This window comes from Giraffa tippelskirchi, chromosome 6 (genome assembly GCF_054371585.1).
Source record: "Giraffa tippelskirchi isolate mGirTip1 chromosome 6, T2T-mGirTip1v1.2.pri, whole genome shotgun sequence".
NCBI lineage: Eukaryota > Metazoa > Chordata > Mammalia > Artiodactyla > Giraffidae > Giraffa > Giraffa tippelskirchi.
The window spans coordinates 172,144,499-172,169,100 of NC_137280.1; the positions used below are offsets into that span (position 1 = coordinate 172,144,499).

Consider the following 24,602-nt stretch of genomic DNA (forward strand, 5'->3'; position numbering starts at 1 on the left):
CTTTCCCATGCTAGGGAAGGTTTCAGCTCTAATCTCATCCATTAAACAAAACACCTCCTGCTTCTTTAGGTAGGATTTACTAAGATCTCTGTTTTCTATTTTTCTGTCTCTTTATACTTTCTATCCCAGAACATCCACTCATGATTTGTGTTTAGGTACAAGGTCAAGAGCTCTTGATCTCCAAATTCATTGCTCTGATCTTTGAGTCTCAAATTTTCAAGTCTTTCATCTTTTTTCTCTTTTCTGCAACTCCATGTTCAGAATTGATGGGAAGGACAGAGTTAGGAAAGAGAAGTTGAGCAGAGATGCTCTGAAAAATTCCACATTGATGATCCTCAGAGATTAGGTGACAGGACATGCTCATTTCAACCATGCGATCTAGGACCTATTTCCTAATGTTTCATATCCTGATGTAAATGAGTGAGAAAGCATAGAGACAGAAAGGAGTAGATTAATGAGTCTATTAAGGTACTTAGAAGCTTGATGGCAAACATTATATTATGTGGTCTTTAGAATCCGTATGTGAAAAAAGAAACTGCAATTTTAATATTTTTTTATTATTTTATTTTCTAGTTTAAGTTTCTTTCTCTTGCTTAATTCACCGTGCCATGAGGGTCCCAACAGATTGCTTGGGGAAGCAGTGGCTTGGAAACTGAGGTGTTCTGTACCCCATCCCCTGCTGGGTGTTTAGTTTGCTGTGTAACCTTGAACATGCCTCTTAATATCTCTGTGCTTCAATATCAGGATCTGTTTTTTTTTAAAAAAAAAGAAGTATTAAACTTCAGGCATATTTGTGAAGAAAAACTGGTAAATGTGGTTGAGAAGCACTTTGAAAATATAAGGTCTTCACCTTAAGAAAAAAGAAATCAGTCAGACTGTAGAACAACTGAGGATGACCTTAGATGTACTTAGCCACTGATGTAGAGATTTAGGTTTAATGTGAAGAAAATTTTCCTGAGAGTGAGTTGTTAAAATAGATTACTCCTTTGGCTTGTATTTTCCTGCTGTTTCCCATTTTATTATGTCAAAGACCATCTTCCATCAAGGTATATGTGGAAAATATAAAATAGAAACGATGTAGTAACTATGGCCAGTTGTATGAGACCTGGTCAGGCTTTGAATACGCAGCCTTCAATAGTGGTCAGTTTTTATATATTGTTTAGAAAATCACTAGGCTGATATCAGACAGAATTTGTCAAGTAAATGATGCTATTTGGAAGCTTTAGAATTTCATAGCTTAAGGCATTGCTTTTTCTAAGAATGCTTATTATTTGTAGAATTTCAGCACTTGAGGAAAGGGAAAGGGTACCTTATTTATTTGCTTTTTAGGCAAAGAGTCCTTCTTGGGCCTACAGGAACCACATCCAAAGTGGTCACTTATTCTCTTTTTATTTCTAAGTTTATTATCATACCTGTTTAATGTCTTCCTGGAGTAGATGGTAAAGACTTGTCATATGATTTGGGTTGACCTTTGGAAGGAAAGATTAAACTAGTGATTTAGGAATTGAAATGTATACATGAAATATTCTTTAAAATGATTTGAAAATATTTTCCTTTAGAGATCATGTAATGAATTCGTTAAAACACATTAGTTTCTATATTGCTAATATTCTCTTGAACTTAAATATTAAATTTTTTAGACTTAATTTTTTATGGTTGGAGCGGCAGTCTCCTGAATCTTTGCTTGATCAAAAATCCCAGCTTTGAAATCAAAGGTTTTGCGGTGATGTTTGAGCAAGATTCATATGTTGCTAATACTACTGGAAGTTTCAATTAGATATAAAATCCAATGTAAAATTTCTTTACATTATCATGTGGTTAAGAGGTTTTCTTTGCATTTTTGAAGATTTCCCTAAATATGTTATTAATCAACTCTGATGGATATGTATAATATTTCCATAGGTTTATCAGAAGTAAATCTTATGATTCTTACATAGAATAAAGGAGATTGAAAATTGTGAGATCATTTGGTTTACCCACCGATTTTAAATTGAAATTTTATCTAGCTTATTTTAATTTTCAATACCTAACTTGTCCATCCTGGATGAAGAACTGTCAAAGAATTTAGAAATGTGGTCTCAAGAAATCACCAGATCTGCAGTATTTCCTCATTGAAATCTAAGGTTTTAGACATTTAACTTTTAATTGTGACTATAGTATGTTGCATCTGATTTTTTAATTGTTGAAAATACATACAATTCAGGCCTTTTTAAACATAACTTTATGTACAACTTTCAGTTTCTGAGCTATAGTCATAGCCTAGTTGGATATCAAATCACCTGTCACTGTTGGCCTTGAAATTTTCTCTTAGTATGATTTTTTTTTTTCTGTTTTCAGTTTTCAAATATATTAAAAAGCAATAGTGACAAATGCTTTCCTTTGTATCATGGTGCGATTAAAAAATTCTTGATTACCATCCAATACAACATATAGTATTAATAACATCTTAGGCTCTTCAATGAGTTCTTTATGATCACAGAAATTATATCATTGTCCAAGAGGAATACACAAAATTTTCCCTATAGAAGCATGGGACAGAATGAGAGAATCTTAAAGAAGAATGAGAGAAGAAGAACCAATGAAGGCAGAAGTTACATTTTACTTAGAAAAAGTGAAAGTGAAGTCGCTCAGTTGTGTCCCACTCTTAGCGACCCCATGGACTGCAGCCTACCAGGCTCCTCCATCCATGGGATTTTCCAGGCAAGAGTACAGGAACTAAATTTACAATACACTTTTAAAATAAAATGTTAGTTTGACTCCTGCTTTGCTATATATTTTCATATGTTTAATGTGAACTTGGGGACTCATTTATTTTGGGCAAGTTCATCTTATCTGCATCTTTACCAAGTGAAGTAGCTACTACATATAGGATATGAAGGAAAATCAGTAACATATATGTCACTTCTGTGAGACTAGTTGAATTGTATCGACTTATCACAAAACATTTGCTTTGTATAGTATGAAAAGCACTACTTACTATGTTAAGACTTGCTCATGTCGAATAAATTCTGTTGGTCATTAATAATATTAAAACTTTAATTCCCATGATTACTGAAGTTCTCTGTTACAATGGGGAATGAAAAACTGGCAATTATATCCTGAAATATATTCTTTTGGCTGAAAAGAAAATAACTAGGTAACCATCTTGCCTTCAAATTTAATCTATAGGAAGACTCTTTTCCTAAGACCTATTTTACACAGACCTCTCAGTACATCAAGTTTGTTTTTTTTTCTTCTTTCTTGGTGAGGATTGACTAGTTAATGTTTACAAAGTATTTTGAAGGTATAAAATGCTATACAAGTGCTAAGCTCAATAAAATGTATTTTATACTGAATCTGAGAGCTGACTTGTGCAGCATCCAGCTTTGTGAGTGAATTGGGCAAAGATGATTAAAATCAACATCATTTGTAATTTAAAATACTGTGAACAACAAAGAAGATCCAACTATGGCTTTCGTTTCGGCAGGCTGCAAATATAGATTGCTGAACAGCGGTAGTCTGTCAATATAAAGCATTTAGCACTTCACTAAGCAACTTGAGAGTTTTCTACTTTAAGCAGAAAAATATATATGAAATCAGATTTGGTCTAAAATTATTTTGATGGATTGGCTGTGTCATTATTAAAAAGAAAACTGCAACTCAACGAAATCTAAGAAAGAGTCTTCACTATAGAACTTATCAGTGTGGTGAATGCTCAGAAAAAGGAGACCGTCCCCGTGAGGTTTCTCCATGTTCCCATCCCGAAAGTGCAGAAGGCTGGTGAGAGGAATCAGTTGCAGAGTGAAAGGCATAGTAATCATTCAGAAAGATTTAGAATAGATAAAAGATTGACAGCCAATCATATGAGAAGTAGCTTTGAAATGCATTTGTATCATTTACACAATCTAATTTCACAAAATGCAAAAATATTTTTTTATCGAAGTAGTAAATGTTGATTGAGTCCACAAAATATTCTCAGAACTTTGAGGGAACACTTCTATTTATTACACTTTTATAATGCCAGTCTTAAAAATAATTTAGTTCTGCTCTCAAGGAATATAAAGTGAATAAGACACAAATAATGAACTCACAAACAGCCTGAGAAATATAATAAAATATCTAAATAAATATCTATATTAAAGGAGAGAATGTGCAAGTTATATGATTAAGATAGCAATTTGGTATTTTGGGTATTCAGAGGGAGAAACTTTGTATCCATTAAGGGAAACCAAAGAATAAAATGATAGAGTTCTGCCAATTTATCTATCTATTATCTATTGATTTTTGCGGAGAGAAGTGTTTAGGGTATTAACAATTTAAAAAATTTATTTGGTTCATTAATTCTGCAAGTATTTATCCTGATTCTTATATTTAAAACAAAGGTCTTAGATCCACAAAATGCATTACTTGGTTAGTAAATCAAAGTTGTGTATGTATATGGTTCATAGATTTTTTTTTTTTTTTTCTGTTGTGAAGCATTAAGATGACTAGTATGTTTAAGGACAATCCATACATTATTTTGTGTAAAGTTGCAACAAGATTAATTTCCATATTTTTAGTTAAAATTTTGGACAGATAGGCTAAAATCATACTTTATTCACTCCACTGGACAATGCACTTTCTCAGTAACAAAACTGGAGCTGCGACTTGCCCCAAATATAAAGGGAACTAGATACTATAATATCTGTATCTGTATCTTTAATATCTATATCATTCTAACCCCTTCTGTTGTTGATCTTTTTCTTCAGTATGCATCTCTCAAATACCTGGGACCCTTATATTGCTTTTCATAATTTCATAATTTCTTTTCATCCTGGGTCCCCATAATTTCATAATCCTGGGTCCCCTGGCTTCCCTGAAAGCTCAGTTGGTAAAGAAACTACCTGCAATGCAGGAGACCAAGGTTCAATTCCTGGGTTGGGACGATCCACTGGAGAAGGGATAGGCTACCCACTCCAGTGTTCTTAGGCTTCCCTTGTAGTTCAGCTGGTAAAGAATCCGCCTGCAATGTGGGGGATCTGGGTTTGATTTCTGGGTTGGAAAGATCCCCTGGAGAAGGGAACAGGTATCCACTCCAGAATTCTGGCCTGGAGAATTCCATGGACTGTACAGTCCGCGGGGTCACAATGAGTCAGACACGACTGAGCGCCTTTCACTCACTCATCTGTTTCCTTTCTCCTATTAGAGTTCCTTCCGTGTGTTTATCTCTTACACATGCACACTCATTAAGAAGCATTTGAAACATTCAAAAGTGTAAGGATATCAACAAATCTCTCATGGTCCTACCACCCAGAGGTATTCATTTTTAAAATTTTTGTATATAACTTTCAAAACATTTTTTCTACCTCAAGTACTTTTAAAAGTTTATATAATATTACATAAATACATATTAAGCCTCACATCATCAATTTCTTAGATATTTCCTCTGGAAGATGGTAGTGGTGTCTTTCACCATCCCTTAAACCCGAAGTGTGTGTAAAATCTACTCCAAGATGAAAAGAGTTTAATTTATTAATACAGTGCTCCAAACCAAAGAATTTTGTGAACAGGCCAGCATTGCTATCAGTCAGCATGTATTCAGTGCTCACTGCCTGCTCTGGGGAGCATCATGCTGTAGGATGGAATGGGGTAGAATGAGATGGCAGGAGTTCTACCCTGGAAAGCCCTATCTGTACGAAAGTGGAGCAACTGTTTCTGTACATGTCAGCTTTTCCACTAAACATAGGGCATCTTGAGCTAAGACAACTTAATTCATTTTTAGTTCAGCAGAACCTAGCACAATGCATACCACATATTGAGTGGTTAATGAAGAACTCTTAAATAGAATGACAAGGCTATACTGGATAACTTTAATATCACTTACAGTCTATTTTTGATGAATGATTTCTAAGCTATATGTGAATTTCTCATAACTAGACAAATTAGTTAATTCTAATGTTTTACATACATGAAATCCTTAATCTATTACAATCAATGTTCTTTATGTATATTGGCTAATATCACTTTCACAGATCTTAAGGAGAAAGTAACCTTATTTTCATCATTTTACAGTAACTGAGGTTCAGAATCTTAGAGTAATTTTCTCAAGGCTATGTAGTGAGTAAGTGAGAAACAGCATGTGAACACAGTTCGGACACTGGAGCGACTGTGAGGCGGGTCCGTATCCCTAAGGGAACCAGCTAAAAGGATGAGAGAACCAGCACTTTCACAACTTAAAATCTCCAGCAGCTCAGAAGTGATCTGAAAAGTCCCTTAAATTTGTTTGCACCATTTTTTTTTTCTTTTTGGCTAAGAATTATGACATGGTATTCTTGATGAGATAATCAAGTTTTGTTAATAGAGATAAGACTTACTAGGGTTTTTTCTAGTACTGTATTAATTTCTCAGCTGAATATTGATAAGGATATGTTCAAATTGGGACTATCCCAAAAGAGAGTGAAGAAATTAAAAACCATTTCATTAAACAGTTATAGTAACGGGGTTTTAAGAGCTCACAGGAGAAAAAAAAATGTGTGTATGCTTTTGAATAAAGGTAGTTGTAGTACTCAGGGAGTGCAGTGAAGGCTTGGGAATGGATGTTAAAGGGAATATATTGACTTGACCAAAAGGTTCACCTGGTCTTTTCTGTAAGATGGCTCTGGTAGCATAGTCTTTAACTTCATTCAAAAAAATTTTGTTAGATTGTATTGTGACAGTTGTCATACCAATGTGCACTAAAGAAAACTTATCAAAATCAGTGAATTTTTGTGTAATCATTTTAATATTGAAGAAGGAAGAAAAACAGCAACATTTTCAGCATATTATGCTTTATTATTTCAAGAAATGTAAAAAAGCAACTGAAATGCAAAAAAAAAAAAAGGATTTGTGTACTGTATGAGAAGGTGCTGTGACTGATCAAATGTGTCAAAAGTGGTTTGCAAAATTTCATGCTGGTGGAGACTTCTTGCTGGATGAAACTTCTTGATCAAGTAGACTAGTTGAAGCTTATAGCGATAAATCGAGACATTAATTGAGAAAATCAAAGTTATATTATGTGGCAGATAGCCAACATACTCAAACTATCCATATCAAGTATTAAAAAAATCATTTGCACGAGGCTTGGTTATATTACTCGCTTTGATGTTTGGGTTCCACATAAGCTAAAACAAAAAACTCTCTTGGCTGTATTTCCACATGGATTCTCTACTGAAATGTAATGAAAATGTTCTGTTTTTAAAACAATTTGTGATGAATGGTGAAAAGTGGATAGACAATAATGTGGAATGGAAGGGATCATGGGGTAAGCAAAGTGAACCATCACCAATCACGCCAAAGGCCAGTCTTCATCCAAAGAAGGTGATGTTGTATATATGCTGGGGATTAGAAGGGAGTTCCTAGTATGAACTCCTTCCAGAAAACCAAGTGATTAATTCCAACAAGTAGTTGCTCCTGATCAGACCAGATGAAAGCTACACTCAAGAAAAAACATCCAGAATTAATCAAGAAAAAAGGCATGATCTTCAATCAGGATCATGCAAAACCACATGCTTCTTTGATGACCAGGCAAAAACTGTTTAATTTGGCTGAGGAGTTCTGATTCATCTGCCAGATTTCACTAGACGTTGTACTGTCCATTGTCCATTTATTTAGGTCTTTACAAAATTCCCATTCCCTGGAAGATTGTAAAAGGCACCTGGGACAGTTCTTTGCTCAAAAAGATGACAAATTTTGAGAAGATGGAATTATGAAGTTGTCTGAAAAATGGCAGAAGGTAGTGGAACAAAATGGTGAATAAGTTGTTCAATTAAGCTCTTGGTAAAAATGAAAAATGTGTCTTTTATTTTTACTTAAAAACCAAAATAACTTTTGACCAACCCAATAATACTATTTGAAATATTCCAGATTGGAGGGTGGATTTGCAAAAGTCTGAATGGAAATCCATCCCATGTGACTTTACACTTCAGACTTAAGAACAGTGGGTGAAAATCCCTTGGAGACCAAATCTAACTCTTTGCCAGAAAGATCATTTTAATAGTTACAACCATGTCTCCTTTAGAGGGCGGGTGACTTTGCCTTTGTTGTTGCTGTTGAATCAGTGTCTGGCAGCATTCTTGACTTGTAGTCAGCTTTCAGTGTTGATTTACTAAATCCATGAGTGGGTATTCAAACAAACAGCATACAGGGCTACATGTTGAGGAAGTGGGTTCCCATTAATGGAGGGTTTATTCACAGTCTTGACAGGCACTGTCTGGGATACTGTGGAAGGATTCCTAGAGAGCCAGGTAAGAAAGAAGACTGGCATTGGGCAAAGTGCAGAGGTTTCTGCTACTGAAACGTGGTTGCCAGGTCAGAGTGGAGCTTCAGGTTGGACAGTGAACTCTGGGTTCCTGCTCAGAGGCCTGATAGGTCCCAGGGCTTGGGGTGGAGCTGAGGCTGCAGACCCACACTAAGAGGTTCCAGCTGTCAGGGAACAGGCAGGCTGTTCACATGAGTAAGTCTTAGGCAACTTTGATATAAAGGATTTTAGCATTTTGATGAGTTAAGATTACTTGAACACTTGGAAAAATAAAATTGCAGATCTTTTCATAAACTGTTAGTAATTACTAAAAGAAATCATTTCCAGAAATAGTATGTTCAAATCAGTGGATCTCAAATATGACAGCATAACTCCCAACTCAGAGCATTAATTCTGATTTAGGAGTGGGATGAAATTATTTCCAAGTTAACTTTTCTCTTTTAAAAGAAATTAATCAGCCCCCCTCTTCTACTTCCTCCACCAAGAGGATATAATTACACAGTTTTGAAAAGTTTTGTATGCGTCTGATATAGAGAAAGATTTCTTTACTTACATTTATGAAAGTTAGTGGATTATTCAGTTCAAAATAAAATTTAACTAATTTTTGTTTATATTATGGGTTTCCTTGTGACTCAGACAATAAAGAATCTGCCTGCAAGCTGGGAAACCCAAGTTCGATCTCTGGGTCAGTGTTCTTGCCTGGAGAATCCCATGGACAGAGGAGCCTGGTGGGCTTCAGCCACGGGGTCGCAAAGAGTCAGACATGACTCGGCAGCTAACACTTTCACTTTTTTTTATGTTAAGGTAAATAACAATTTGAATATTTTCATTTTAATTATTTGATTGCATCATCTAGTAGGTTTTTTTTTTTTTTTTTTTAATTTCCTCCTAAGAGGCAAAGGGTCTGTTTTATAGTTTTTCAAGTAAGAGAAAAAAGTGTATACACTCTCAATATCAGTTCTCCTCCTTTGCCTATTAATAAGATCCCTAAATTTTAGCTGACTACCTTAGCTCAGCTGGTAAAGAATCTGCCCGCAATGCAGGAGACCCCGGTTCGATTCCTGGGTAGAGAAGATCTGCTAGAGGAGGGATAGGCTACCCACTCCAGTGTTGTTGGGCTTTCCTGGTGACTCAGCTGGTAAAGAATCTACCTGCAATGTGGGAGACCTGGGTTTGATTCCTGGGTCAGGAAGATCCCATGGAGAAGGTAAAGGCTATGTACTCCAGTATTCTGTCCTGGAGAATTTCAAGGACTGGATAGTCCATGGGGCCGCAAAGAGTCGGACACAACTGAGCGACTTTGACTTTCACTTCCACCTTGCTAGCCAGCTCAGAACTGATTTTTCCTTTCATTGGTTATGACCTTGTAAATAAATTTTGACCAATGAAAACTGTTATGTGTAAGTTTCAGGAAATAGCCTCTAAGATTATAAGATTTCCATACTTATTCCCTCTAATAAATTTTCCTGGGATTTGGACATGATGACTAGCGTACGGGCAACCATATTGTGAAAGGAGGCAGCACAGTAAAGGTGGGAACCTTACCAGGAGACTACAAAACACGCCTGGCTTTCCTAAATCTGTCACTCAGCTAGGATAACTGTTCATCTTGTTTGTCATCTTTTGTTGGCGCTGTTATTGTTATTGCTGTTGTTACTGTTATATGTAGCTAAACGTAATGCCCATAACACCAGAAGATGTAATAGTCAAGGTCACACACACATGCATTCCCTCACGTTTGTGCGGTACTGTTGTAATTAATCTGTGTCAGAGCTGTGCAGTAACCTTTAGAGTTGTGACACTGATTAAAGTTTACCAAACACCTTTGGCAATTTGAACTGCCACAGACTGGCACAAATGACTGATGTATTTCTAGATCTTGCCTTTTGCAGAAGAGGAAAACTGCCCCCAAATTCCTGTCCAAACACAGTACTTTCTAGGTTGTTGACATACGTATTTGGAAAGTCACTCATACATGGGAAAGAGAATTTACAAAAACATAATAGTAAAGTTTTTTTTTTAGTGAAATAAAATGCATGCTTGTCACTTTGAAGTCTACAATAATATAAAAAGATTTGTGATAAATGTTATTCTATTTAAAAACACTATAGTTTAGGCTGTTCATTGAAATAATGTAAAGTAACGTAGATTGGATTGAGTCCTAGCTTCTTGCTTCTGCCTTGTGATCTGGTACCTGTTTATCCCATGGGTTTCTCTTCAACACAGACTTGACTGCAATTAGTTAAGTGAAATTTTTCTGAACACCATTCATGGACCCTCCAGCTGTAGGCTCCCTCCCTGTTTTGGGTGCTAAGGGCATTGTGCTGATAAGTTGATTTGAGGTCATGTTTATTCCTTTATTCATACTATTCACAATGTGGCTGCTAAATGTACCCCTGTGTTGAGAATTCCTACTATTGGCATAGGTGTAGCAAACAGAGCCCAAATCATGCATAAATGCTCTACAGGGGAATTGGGCAAAGTCTGTGAAACTGTTTTTGGTTTTTTTAGGCCCTGAGACTGTTTTAAGAACATCTTTAGTAGAAGCATCTAAATTACATTTCTGTTTAACTCTTGTTTTAAGCAATAGTTCATGTGAGGCAAGAGGAATGTGTAAAGATTTTTGTGACTCTGAGAAGATCTATGAAAGAAAATAATTGAAGAAACGCTTTACACCAAAAGTAATTCTAGCTATTGTTCTTAAAGCTTATGTGTCAAAAATAACTTCTGGAAAGAGTTGTGTTTAGCAGAGATTTGCAGTCCACTACTGTGTGAAAATTACTATTAAAGTGTACTGTCACCATGGAAGCATAATGCACCTCTGTCCTTATAAACACTTATCAACACATATGGATAGAAAGAGAAAGGAGTTTTTCAGTGTTATTTCAGCTGATTCTTAGGTGAGACTAAGGGGCATAGTTTGAAGAAATTGACTTTTTTTTTTTAAATCACAAAAAAGGAAGTCTTGTGTCATATATCCAACACGCAAACATACAGGTACATATACATTTGCTATTCACCCGTTCTTACTCTTTTAACCTGTCTAGTTAATATGCCTACATAAACATGCATATATTGTAAGTGTACAGCTTGATAGATTTTCATAAACAGAAAATGCCGAGGGAACAAGGGCTTACACTAAGTAAAAAGAAAATCACTGACCTTCCAAACCTCCTATTCCCTTCCAGTTACAGGCTCACCACAAGGGCGCCAGTATCCTGACTTCTAAGAGTATAGATGGGTTTTGCCTTTCTTGCACTGTTTTTGTTTGTTTGTTTTTTCATTTTTAAAAAGTAAGGAATAAAACATTTTCAGTGAAGGAAAAGAAATACAGAAATTTTAAGAATTCAGCTCAATACATGTATACATATATATATACTTGTGTAACCATCATTCAGATCAAGACAGAGATTTCTGTCATGCCAGAAGCTTTCCTCCTGTGCAGTCAGTACTCAGCCCCTCCCCAGAGGTAACCGCCACTCTTAACTCTGTTTATTCAGTGAGGCTTTTTTTGTTTTAACTGTGAGTCTGGTTGCTCAAAGTGAGCAACCTAGTCTGCACCTCTGAAGAATTTATTGTAGAAAATCTAGATCTACAAACAGGAAATATTAATACCGTGTGCTACAGGCTGTGATTATGAAGGGAGCACTCTGGAAAGTCCCAGGAAGGGCCGGTAAATCCAGCACAAACGTTGGGTAAGGATCCCAGTGGGAGGGACGACTAAACCAAGAGTTAAAAGGTGGGGAAGCATCAGCCAGGTAGAAGAATTACACAGGAACCACAAGGGTCACCCCTTTCTACTGGTCTGGAGTATGGGACTGGATCTTAAAATATTTAGTGAAGGGTAACAGAAAATGACTTGGAAAGACAGAGACCAGGCTACGTAAGAAATTTGTCCTTTGTCCTGAGCTTATGGCAGGTATGATCAAACTGGAACTTCCAAAAGTTCACTGACTGTGCTTTAGAGGTTGGACTGACGAGAGGATTCACCCTAGGCAGTCCAGTTTTGAGCTGAGGACAGGAGATTGTCTCAGTATTCCGAGTGACAGGAGAACCAGAAATAGGAGTGATGAGAACCACAGCGAACAGTGTAGCCACATTAACTAAACCAAGGGCTAACCTACAACCTGTGGATTTTCAGCACGGCAACGGGAGGCAGATGTTACCAGCTCCATGCTATTGGTGGTAAAACTGAGGCATGGAACTGAGCGACATACCTAAAATCACACTATAAATGATGGAGCCAAAAGCCAAACTCAGAAAGTCTCCCTCTGGGACTTGCCTCCATATACTGTGAATAGAACTCGTCTACTAACACTGTAGATTCATCACTAGTATTGCGAGCTTACCCGGTTTTCCCCCAGGGGAAGAAACCCATCGATTTTCCTTTCCTTTGACCAGTTCTCCCATCTCTGCTCCTACACATTTAAAGTTTTCTCTACCATGATCTAAGGTGTTATAATAATAAACCTCTGGCAGCTTTCTGGTTGCTCTGCTGATGTTGTACATGATGGCCTAAGGATATCATTACAGGTTTTCCCTACCAAAAAAAAAAAAAAAACACACAAAACAAAATAAAACAAACCCCATTTTTATTCTGTGCTCTAATTGACATCTGAATTCAGTGCACACTCCTTAACATAGAACTCAAAACCCTCTGAAATCCCAGGCAGTCTGTGGTTACACTCACGCTTCTTACTCCAAATCCCCACATATCGTACATCAAACTCCACCTGAAACTCTTACTTTTTCCTTGGGCTGCCCTGTTCTCTCATCCTTGTTTTTATTCCTGTCTTGAATGCTTTCTGTCTCTGGGTTGAAATCCAAGATACTGTTAAGAGCTCAGCTCTGGGAAACTTCTCCAACCCCTCACCCCTGTCCCTCAGCCTCCATTTAGGCTCTTTCCTCTGAGAAATCATAGTACTTTCAGAGTATTTTATATATACATATATATATATATATGTATATATGTATATATATATATACCTTTATAGCACTCAGTGAGACTTCTACTTGGTGCACTTTCAAGGAAATTAGGAAGGACTACTTGTCTGCTAAAGTGATCTCACCATCTGGCTCCTATTGCCTGAAGTTTTACAATTAAAACCAGAAGTGAATTTGCCGTGAAGCTAACAGTGTTTCAGCTTCAGTGCCCTCTACCTGAACAGGCCTCCATGAGTTCCGAGAGACGCAGAATGTTCTAAGTAGAGAACAGAGGCAGACTGCTGTCAGGAAGCATGTTTGTATAGTCATATTTGTAAATTTTCTAAAGAGATCTAAAATATAGACAGACATGAATCTCCATGACTTCAGTGTTTCATTGGCATTTTATTTTCTCATTCCAAAGCAATAATCACTTTCATAACGGGCTCCGTGTTGATGATTCTGTATTCTTTTTCTTAGTGAGCCACACAAATCATACAAGCCTCAAGCCTCACAAAATCTAGATCCATGTCACGTCATTCCACTGACTTAAGTCGTTCAGAGTATTGCCTTGCCTGGTTTCCTCTTCTAGCTTATTTCATTTTTGCTGCTGGGGATATTTAGCCATCTCTTAGGTAAACATTAGGCCTGGTTAGAAATTGGTCCTGTTCCCAGTCAAGAGACTAAAAGCAGTGGTTCATTCTGTCTGCAAAAGCCAGTGAAGTTATGGATCCTTTTCTGGTCTTGTTTGGTAGTCAGGTTCCAGGAATTGTGTACCTTTCTCCTGTTTCTTGGGCTTCCCAGGTAGCTGAGCGGTAAAGATTCTGCCTGCCAATGTAGGAGATGTGGTCTGATCCCTGGGTCGAGAAGATCCCCTGCAGGAGGAGATGACAACCCACTGCAGTATTGTTGCCTGGAAAATCCCGTGGACAGAGAAGCCTGGAGGGCTACAGTCCATGGGCTCACAGAGTCAGAGATGACAGCCACTGAACGTGCATGCCCCTTGCTTACCATGGCTTGTCCTACTCTAATAACTGAAGTCCCTTTCTGGTTTCCCTATGTCTGAGACCCTGCCTAAAATATCTGTCAGGGAATATAGTCTCAGAGCTGGGGAAAAGGACATACCTCTCGGGGAAGCTTTGACTCAAGTCTGTAGGAAGAGCAGACACTCGATTGGTTAAACATACACATAGTAATGTGAAACCACAACATCAATGGCAACAAAAAAGGCAGTGGTGCAAGAGTAAGGGAATAGCATGAGTGAAACCAGCAAGGAGGAAATGAAAGACAATAAGGGAGCTGATTTGCTAAGAGACAGGTATTTGCTAAGTGAAGGGTAGAAAATGATCTGTTAGAAAGGTACTAAGACATTGGGAGGGTCTTGATAGCTAAAACTCAGATTTACCATTTATCATGGCTTGTGCTGATAATAGAGAATGTTTCTGGTTTTTCTTCCTTAAGTTAACCCTTCAATTCTGTTTTGACATATTCTGGAGCATAATAAAAAGATTAGCATCTATTTGCAAATCTGTTTGTGGATAGTAGAAGTACTGTACATAGGATTCAAAGTATATTGATTGTATCAGTATATGTATAAAATTACAGTACATTGTTTTGGCTAAGATTATGGATGATTTTATTACATCCTTTTTTTCCTCTCCCTTAGCCAGTTTTTTTTTTTTTTTTGCATCAAACACTTAGTAATTTTTTATTTAGGGGAAAGCAAAAGTATTACTGTTAAAATATATTTGGAAAAAAATACATAAAATAAACATTCAAAAATGAAGTCAAAGGACATATGCCAATTTATTTAAGTGATTAGATGATTGAAATATGTGGTTTTTAAAACATCAATTTATTATTATTATTTCTTTTATTATTTTAAGTTGTGTCAGTGAACTGAAACAAATTTTCATAACTGACACTATTTTTGAGTTAGGAAAAACAAATACATTATAGAAGGAAAATATGGGAAGAAATATTCTGAAACATTAAGGATGCTTATCTTTAGGTAATACCATATTAGAAGACTTCTTTCTTTTGACATTTTATTTGGAACTATTCTATAATAGAACCCATTAACAATTAAATTTTATTGAAATAAGTTAACATATTAATATCTAAATATTATAGTTTTATGTGTAACTGTTTCTAGAACTAGTTTCAGAAAGCTGTATTAAATTGCTACTTACCATATCCCATATTTTCTAAATAAAAACTAACATATTTCCTCTTATAAATATTTTGTTGGCAATATATATTCTGATCATCACATAACATTGTTTTAAATGTTGGATGAATTCATGTTTTCATGCAGTAAACATCAAGTTAAGAATGAAACATTTATTTCTTCTGTAATAGTATTTCAAACTTCTTTCTTTTTAATGCTGGCAATGTCATAATAGATGAAAATATTTTCAAGACTGTTTTTATCAGTAGTCACTCTAACACAAGTGATTAAATGGAAAAGCATAGTCTGTAGTTACTAAATGATAGTTTTAAGTTTCTTCAAAATAGTTTTTGATCTGGGTTGGCTGCTCTTGTAGAAATTTGTTTAAGACTTTAAGACTTGTATTAGAAGGCAGATGTGACTTAGTTTTGCTTTAAATTCTTCTTAATATAGTACACAAAGAAAGGACAACTACTCAAAGAACCAGAAAGTATACATCTTAATCCTAAAAGTACTATCACTTCAAAGTGAATTACAGCACTATTTGGAAAAAGGCTTGCATTGTTATTTAAGTTCATCCATTCATTTCAACAGGATTAAAATAGATGATGCACTTACCTCACATGGCATTGAAATTCGTGGTGATGAAAGGAAAGGGTGAACTTCAGAGATTCGATGTGTAAGATTTGAGATTTGATGGAGGGATTTACTTCTCAAATTGTCATTGCCATTGATTGGATTTACTAATCAATGGGCAAGAATTGACTAAAATGAGAAGCTGTGCCTAAAACTGGTAAATCTATATTTCATATTTTACTTCTGCTTTTTGAAAGACAGAACAATTTGATCAGTGGCTGAGGTAACATTTTATATGAACTGGCTAAACTTATACTCTGGATCCTTACCTAAAGCTATTCCAAAAGATCATCTAAATTTTCCTTCAACTCTAATTATTAATTTAGAAATGTTTTGCTAATAATAATATATAAGAATTATAGATTAATCATATTTTGATTCTTCTGGCCTGACACACTCATCTTGTACTTTCACATTTTTAGCCTTTTCGTCACATCTGCATTTTTATTTTATCATTTAAGCATTTTTTTCAATTATTAGGATGATTATCTAGGTAACCAATCTTGATCATTGAAATTCTATATTATACAGAAATGCCTGATCAGTTAGATGAAATTAATCAAAGCTACAGTATGGCTCGTACATGTTTAGTGATCAGGTGACAGTGGTTTTACACTTTCCCGATAATTATTTTAGGCTAATCCATTTCCTTTTAGAAAATACCTATGTAACTACTTACTGTAATTATTTTGAGATTGTGTTGAGCACAACTTATGGATATCAGGATACCAAAAAGCATTCTTTAAAAACATTTTTTTTTTTTAAATAGAGTTTGTGTAAGGAATGATGAAAAGGTTTTGGAAATGATAATGTTTGCACAGTGTTGTGAGTATAATTAATGCCACTGATTAGACACTGAAATAGCTAAAATGGTGATATCTTATTCTCTCTATATTTTTTACAGTAAAAAGTTTAAAAGAAACAGAAGAAAAATCAATTGTATGTTTTATAGTCAAAAAGTAACATTTCTGAACTTGAGGTTTTTCATTGGAAATTTTAGAAAAAAAAACAATTTGTTAGGGGCTCGTGTAAGGAATGTTGTATTGCATTTAACATGGTTAAGTATAAACTTGATTTTCAGAACCTTCTGAGTGAATCTGGCACTTTGAACTGATAATGTTTTGAAATTTTCTGTGTGATTAGTCAGCAAGGGGTTTGAGAGTGTTCCTCTCCAATGTGAAGTGGAGGTTGAGGAGGCTGGCAACTTGATCCTTTTATTGCTGTTGGCTGCTGCCTCACTGCCTCCCTTCGACCTCAGCACTGCCCTCCAGGCCCCAGCACCGCCCTCCAGTCCCCAGCACCCCCAAGCACCCCCAGCACCTCCATCTCTCCACAGCTGAGTGCTGCTTAGAGGCATGTGGGGAACCCAGGAGTGCGACCTTCACATCTTCTTAAAATTCTGCCTCTCTGTTTGGACTTGTCATCCCAGTCCTTAAAAACATCCCTGAGAAATGGAAAGGGAAAGGCTGAGGGTGAGAGAAGTGGGATATTTCAAAGTTGCGCCAAAAACAGCAAAGTCGGAAAAGCTTTGGCAAAACAGAAGAGCTGGCTACTTTAACACCTTTCTCATTCCTGGGATCCCCAGTTAACGGCAGTGCTACTGTCCCCAAAGGTTCTGTTTTTGCAGGTGGAAAAGCAGTTGGACCAGCACCTTCTCTCCAACCCAAACATTCTTTTCCAGCCCTCCAGGAGCAGCCTGCTCCAGTGAGCTCAGCGTTCAGCTGTCAAATCCCAGAAGGCCCATTAGCCCTTAACCAAATGACAGGCTGTAAAGTTCCTTGGAGTGAAGAATTAGGCTAAGCCGTTAACCTTCCCCATGCAAAGGACAACAAAGAAATTCTAGTAAGAGGTAAAAAGACAGACGCTCAATTTACTGTTTCACTCTTAAATCCTCATCCGTTGCTCATGGAAAAAACGTGCGGTTTTCACAAACATTTTCCTTGGGCAGTTGGCATGGGAGACTACCTGCGGCAACAGCCTCTTTGCTTCTCTGCCATTTATTTTCCCATTCGCACTTGCTGCCTACTCCACTCAAGCACTTTGTATGAAGGGATGCCACTTCAGCTGAAGTGCTAAAATCTGCCCACCCTAAATGGGATATGGAAATGTGGGGATATTAGCCCTTAAACAGTAGGCTAAAATTTCTTTCATCCACCTATCCCTAAGGCAGACTGGGTTTTAAAGCCAAAATCACAGGTTGCCTTTAGCTTTGTAAATCAACAGTTGGATGTGTAATTGGGATTTTTTTTTTCTTTTAATGTCAAAATGACTCTTGGGTGTTGATTTGGCAAGTGGAAGTAACATAGAAAGGCTGTATAAGTAGTTTTAGAATGGCAGTTAAAATCTCATAATCTAACTTTAACAATTGATTTTGCTCCAAATTTCCATATTGGTATTATTCAGCTTTTGGCTGAGGTTCTAGAAATGGAACTTTTCCCAGTGAAACTCAGACTAAGTCTAATATTGTACTTACCGTGTTCATAGTTTAGGTAGGTCGATTTTATACATCTAATTTGCAGACTAGCTTATGGTAACATGAGATGAAAGAACCATTTCTTTTATTCCCTTGGTAAGGTGGAACATTTTCTTCCAATACGTTTTGCAATTTACTTTTGAAATTTATGGAGGTTAAGAAAAGTACCATTCCATTATCTAATAGGTCTTGCTAATAGGCAGTTTTCTTAAATACTCAGCTTAAATTTTCCATTGCTCATCTGACTTCATATCTTCATAATTTTCCAATCTTGTGGATTTTATAACTTAATGTTTGCACATAGTTAAGAGTGATTCTCCACATTATGATTTTTAAAAATGTTCATTAGGTGATTTGCTCCTTTAGAGTAAACTACTGATTGATTGAATGCGTGAAACACATTTAGCCCTATTTCTAAAAGTAAAAACTTTGTTGCCAAACTATCACTCAGGATAGCAGGAAATGAGCTCATCTGTCTAGCTAAGAGATTGGTTTTGCTTAGCTTGGTGCTATCAAAGTATATTTAAGAAGCAATAAGATGTGAGTTGATCATGCTTGTGGGTGATTTTCTGAGGTTGTGTCAAGAATGGTATATATGGAAGGTTGCAGCAGAGCTGGAGAGTAGTAACTTTTTTCAATCGCTAGTAAACTATGGGGTCTTCAGTCATTGACTTACCAGTAAAAAGCTATGACTTTCATTACCAGTTCCCTGTAATATTTGGATATTTTAGTATATTCACATTTCAAATCTTAAATATTGAAAGGCTGTCCCTAACACTTGTTAGTTTCAGTAGAGTAGCTCAGTTGTGTCTGACTGTTTGTGACTCCATGGACTGCGGCACGCCAGGCTTCCCTGTCCATCACCAACTCCTGGAGTTTACTCACACTCATGTCCATTGAGTCGATGATGGCATCCAACCATCTCATCCTCTGTCATCCCCTTCTCCTCCCACCTTCAATCTTTCCCAGCATCAGGGTCTTTTCAAATGAGTCAGATCTTCACATCAGGTGGCCAGAGTATTGGAGTTTCAGTTTCAGCATCAGTCCTTCCAATGAACATTCAGGACTGATTTCCTTTCAGATGGACAGGTTGGATCTTCTTGCTGTCTTCTCCAACACCACAGTTCAAAAGCATCAATTCTTTGGTGCTCAGCTTTCTTTATAGTCCAAATCTCACATCCACACATGACTACTGGGAAAACCACAGCTTTGACTAGATGGACCTTTGTTGACAAAGTAATGTCTTTGCTTTTTAATATGCTCTCTAGGTTGCTCATAGCTTTTATTCCAAGGAGCAAGGGTATTTTAATTTCATGGCTTCAGTCACCATCTGCAGTGACTTTGGAGGCCCCCCAAATAAAGTCTCTCACTATTTCCATTGTTTCCCCATCTATTTGCCGTGAAGTGATGGGACCAGATGCCGTGATCTTAGTTTTCTGAATGTTGAGTTTTAAGCAAACTTCTTCATTCTCATCTTTCACTTTAATCAAGAGGCTGTTTAGTTCTTCTTTGCTTTATGCCAATAAGGGTGGTGTCATATGCATATCTGAAGTTATTTATATTTCTCCTGGCAATCTTGATTCCAGCTTATGCTTCCTCCAGCCCAGTATTTCTCATGATGTACTCTGCATATAAGTTAAATAAGCAGGGTGACAATATACAGCCTTGACATACTCCTTTCCCAATTAAAAACCAGTCTGCTGTTTTACGTCCGATTCTAACTGTTGTTTCTTGACCTGTGTACAGGTTTCTCAGGAGGCAGGTCAGGTGGTCTGGTATTCCTAACTCTTTCAGAATTTTCCACCGTTTGTTGTGATCCACGCAGTCAAAGGCTTTAGCATAGTAAATAAAGCAGAAGTACATGGTTTCCTGGAGTTCTCTTTCACTTTCAATGATCCAACAGACATTGGCAATTTGATCTCTGGTTCCTCTGCCTTTTCTAAATCCACCTTGAACATCTGGAAGTTCATGGTTCATGTACCGTTGAAGCCTGGCTTGGAGAACTTTGAGCATTACTTTGCTAGCATATGAGATTAGTACAATTGTGCAGTAGTTTTAGCATTCTTTGGCATTGCCTGTCTTTGGGATTGGAATGAAGACTGACCTTTTCCAGTCCTGTGGCCACTGCTGAGCTATCGAAATTTTCTGGTATATTGAGTGCAGCACTTTGACAGCATCATCTTTTAGGATTTGAAATTGTTCAACTGGAATTGTATCACTTCCACTAGCTTTGTGTGTAGTTATGCTTTCTAAGGTCCACTTGACTTCACATTCCTGGAGGTCGCCATTAACCTCACCATAGAGCCACCAGAACTTACACAGGACTGGGGAAACAGACTCTTTGAGGGCACAAACAAAAGACTGTGCACACCAGGACCCAGGAGAAAGGAGTGTGATCCCACATGAGACTGACCCGTGAGTGTCCAGGAGTCTCAGGCTGAGGCACAGGTCAGCGGTGGCCTGTTGCAGAGTTGGGGGCACTGAGTGCAGCAGTACATGCTTGAGACCTTCTGAAGGATGTCACCATTATCTTCATTACCTCCACCATAGTTTGTCCTCAGGTCAAACAACAGAGAGGGAACACAGCGTGGCTACCAATAGAAAATTGGATTAAAGATTTACTGAGCATGGCCTGCTCATCAGCACAAGACCCAGGTTCCCACTCAGTCAGTCTCTCCATCAGGAAGCTTCCATAAGCCTCTTATCCTTCTCCATCAGAGGGCAGACAGAATGAAAACCACAATCACAGAAACCAAACTGATCACAGGGACCACAGCCTTGTCTAACTCAATGAAACTTTGAGCCATGCTGTGTAAGGCCACCCAAGACGGATGGGTCATGGTGGAGAGTTCTGACAAAACACGGTCCCCTGGAGAAAGGAATGGAAAACCATTTCAGTATTCTTGCTTTATGAACTCTGTGAATAGCAAGAAAAGGCAAAAAGATAAGGCTCTGAAAGATGAACTCCCCAGGTTAGTAGGTGCCTAATATGCTACTGAAGATCAGTGGAGAAATAACTCCAGAAAGAATGAAGAGACAGAGCCAAAGCAAAAACAACACACAGTTGTGGATGTGATGGGAGATTGAAGTAGATTCTGATGGTGTAAAGAGCAATATTGCATAGGGACCTGGAATATTAGGTCCATGAATCAAAGCACATTGGAAGTGCCAAACAGAAGATGGCAAGATTGACATTTTAGAAATCAGAGAACTAAAATGGACTGGAATGGGTGAATTTAACTCAGATGACCATTCTATCTACTATTGTGGGCAAGAATCCCATAGAAGAAATGGAGTAGTCATCATAATCAAAAAGGATTCCAAAATGCAGTACTCGGATGCAGTCTCAAAAATGACAGAATGATCTCTGTTTGTTTCTAAGGCAAACCATTCAGTATCACAGTAATCCAAGTCTATGCCCCAAACAGTAGAAGCTGAAGTTGAACTGTTCTATGAAGACTTACATGACTTTCTAGAACTAACACCTAAAAAAGGTGTTGTTTCCTTATGGAGGACTGGAATGCAAATTAGGAAGTCAAGCAATACCTAGAGTAACAGGCAAATTTGGCCTTGGAGTACAGAATGAAGCAGGGCAAAGGCTAATCGAGTTTTGCTAAGAGAACGCACTGGTCATAGCAAACACCCTCTTCCAACAACACAAGAGAAGACTTTATACATGGACATCACCAGATGGCCAACACCGAAATCAGATTGATAATATTCTTTGCAGCCAAAGATGGAGAACCTCTATACAGTCAGCAAAAACAAGACTGGGAGTTGAGAGTTGAGTGTGGCTGAGATCATGAACTCCTTATTGTCAAATTCAGACTTAAATTGAAGAAAGTAGGGAAAATCACTAGGCCATTCAGATGTGACCTAAGTCAAATCCCTTGCAATTATACAGTGGAAGTGACAAATAGATTCAAGGGATTAGATCTGATAGAGTGCCTGAAGAACTATGAATGATCAAGATCATCTCCACGAAAAAGAAATGCATAAATGCAAAATGGTTGTCTGAGGAGGCCTAACAAATAGCTGAGAAAATACAAGATGCAAAAGGCAAAGGAGAAAAGGAAAGATATATCCATTGGAATGCAGAATTCCAAAGAATAGCAAGGAGGAATAAGAAACCTCTCCTCAGTGATCAATGAAAAGAAATAGAGAAAAACAATGGGATGGGAAAGACTAGAGATCTCTTCAAAAAAACTAGAGATACCAAGGGAACATTTCATGCAGAGATGGGCACGATAAAGGACAGAAATGATTTGGACCTAACAGAAGCAGAAGATATTAAGAAGAGTTGGCAAGAGTACATAGAAGAACTATACAAAAAAGATCTTCACAACCCAGATAACCACTATGGTGTGATCAGTCACCGAGGGCCAGACGTCCTTGTCAGTTTTGGTGCTTTGTTGTTCAGTTGCTCAGTCATGTATGACTCTTTGTGACCTCATAGACTGCAGCATGCCAGGCTTCCCTGTCCTTCACCATCTCCTGCAGCTTGCTCAAACTCATGTCCATTGAGTTGGTGATGCCATACAACCATCTCCTCCTCTTTTGTCTGCTTCTCCTCCTGCCTTCAATCTTTCACAACATCAGAATCTTCTCTAATGAGTTGGCACTTATCAGGTGACCAAAGTATTGGAGCTTCAACATCAGCATCCATCCTTTCAATGAATATTCAGGACTGATTTCCTTTTGGATTGACTGGTTGGATCTCCTTGCAGTCCACGTGACTCTCAAGAGTCTTCTCCAACACCACAGTTCAAAAGCATCAATTCTTTGGTGCTCAGCTTTCTTTATAGTCCAACTTTCACATCCATACATGACTACTGGAAAAACCATAGCTTTAACTATATGGACTATTGTCAGCAAAGTAGTGTCTCTGCTTTTTAATAGGCTGTCTATGTTTGTAATTACTTTTCTTCCAAGGAGAAAGCACCTTTTATTTTCATGGCTGCAGTCACCATCTGCAGTGATTTTGGAGCCCAAGAAAATAAAGTCTTGTCACTGTTTCCATTTTTTCCCCATCTATTTGCCATGAAGTGATGGGACTGTATGCTATGATCTTAGTTTTGGTCTTGAGTTTTAAGCCAACTTTTTCACTCTCCTCTTTGACTTTCATCAAGAGGCTCTTTAGTTCCTCTTCACTTTCTGCCATAAGGATGGTGTTATCTGCATATCTGAGGTTATCACTTTTCTCCCAGTAGTCTTGATTCCAGCTTGTGTTTCATCCAGCTCAGCATTTTGCAGGATGTACTCTGCGTATAAGTTAGATAAACGGGGTGACAATATACAGCCTTGACGTACTCCTTTCCTAATTTTGAGCCAGTCTGTTGTTCCATGACAGTTATAAGTGTTTCTTTTTGACCTGCATACATGTTTTTCAGGAGGCAAGTCAGGTGGTCTGGTATTCCCATCCCTTGAAGAATTTTCCACAGTTTGTTGTGATCCACACAGTCAAAGGCTATTGTGTAGTCAATGAAGCAGAAGTAGATGTTTTTCTGGAATTCGTTTGCTATTTCTATGATACAACAGATGTTAGCAATTTGATCTCTGGCTCCTCTGCCTTTTCTAAATCCAGCTTGAACATCGAGGAGTTCTCAGTTCATGTGTTGTTGAACCCTAACTTGGAGAATTGTGAGCACCGCTTTGCTAGCATGTGAAATGAGTGCTGTTGTGTGGTAGTTTGAACTTTCTTTGGCATTGCCTTTCGTTGGGATCGGAATGAAAACTGACTTTTTATGGTCCTGTTGCCACTGCTGAGTTTTCCAAATTTGCTGGCATTGTGAGTGCAGCCATTTAACAGCATTATCTTTAAGATCTGAAATAACTCAGCTGAATTCTATCACCTCCACTAGCACTGTTTGCTTAGGCCCACTAGACCTCCCACTCTAAGATATCAGGCTCTAGGTGAGTGATCACATCATGGTTGTCTGATCATTAAGGTCTTTTTTTTTTAATATATTTTTCCTGTGTATTCTTGCCACCTCTTTTTAATATCTTCTGCTTCTGTTTGGTCCATACTGTTTCTCTCCTTTATTGTGTCCATCTTTGCATAATATGTTCCCTTGGTATCTCTAATTTCCTGAAGAGCTCTCTAGTCTTTCCCATTCTATTGTTTTCCTCTATTTCTTTGCATTTTT

At 37.4% G+C, this 24,602-nt stretch overlaps 2 long non-coding RNA genes across 2 annotated transcripts in view; one reads left to right on the forward strand and one right to left on the reverse strand.

Moving 5' to 3' along the window:
- The window catches only part of LOC145511090 (uncharacterized), a 704,343-nt gene that overhangs the window by 341,952 nt on the left and 337,789 nt on the right, over positions 1 to 24,602 (forward strand). The window lies entirely within an intron of this gene.
- Positions 17,179 to 22,822, reverse strand: LOC145508945 (uncharacterized). The gene is made up of 2 exons (XR_014055706.1): positions 18,457 to 22,822; positions 17,179 to 17,427 (listed from the first exon to the last, which is right to left on the reverse strand). It is a non-coding gene; the product is annotated as an uncharacterized LOC145508945 (long non-coding RNA).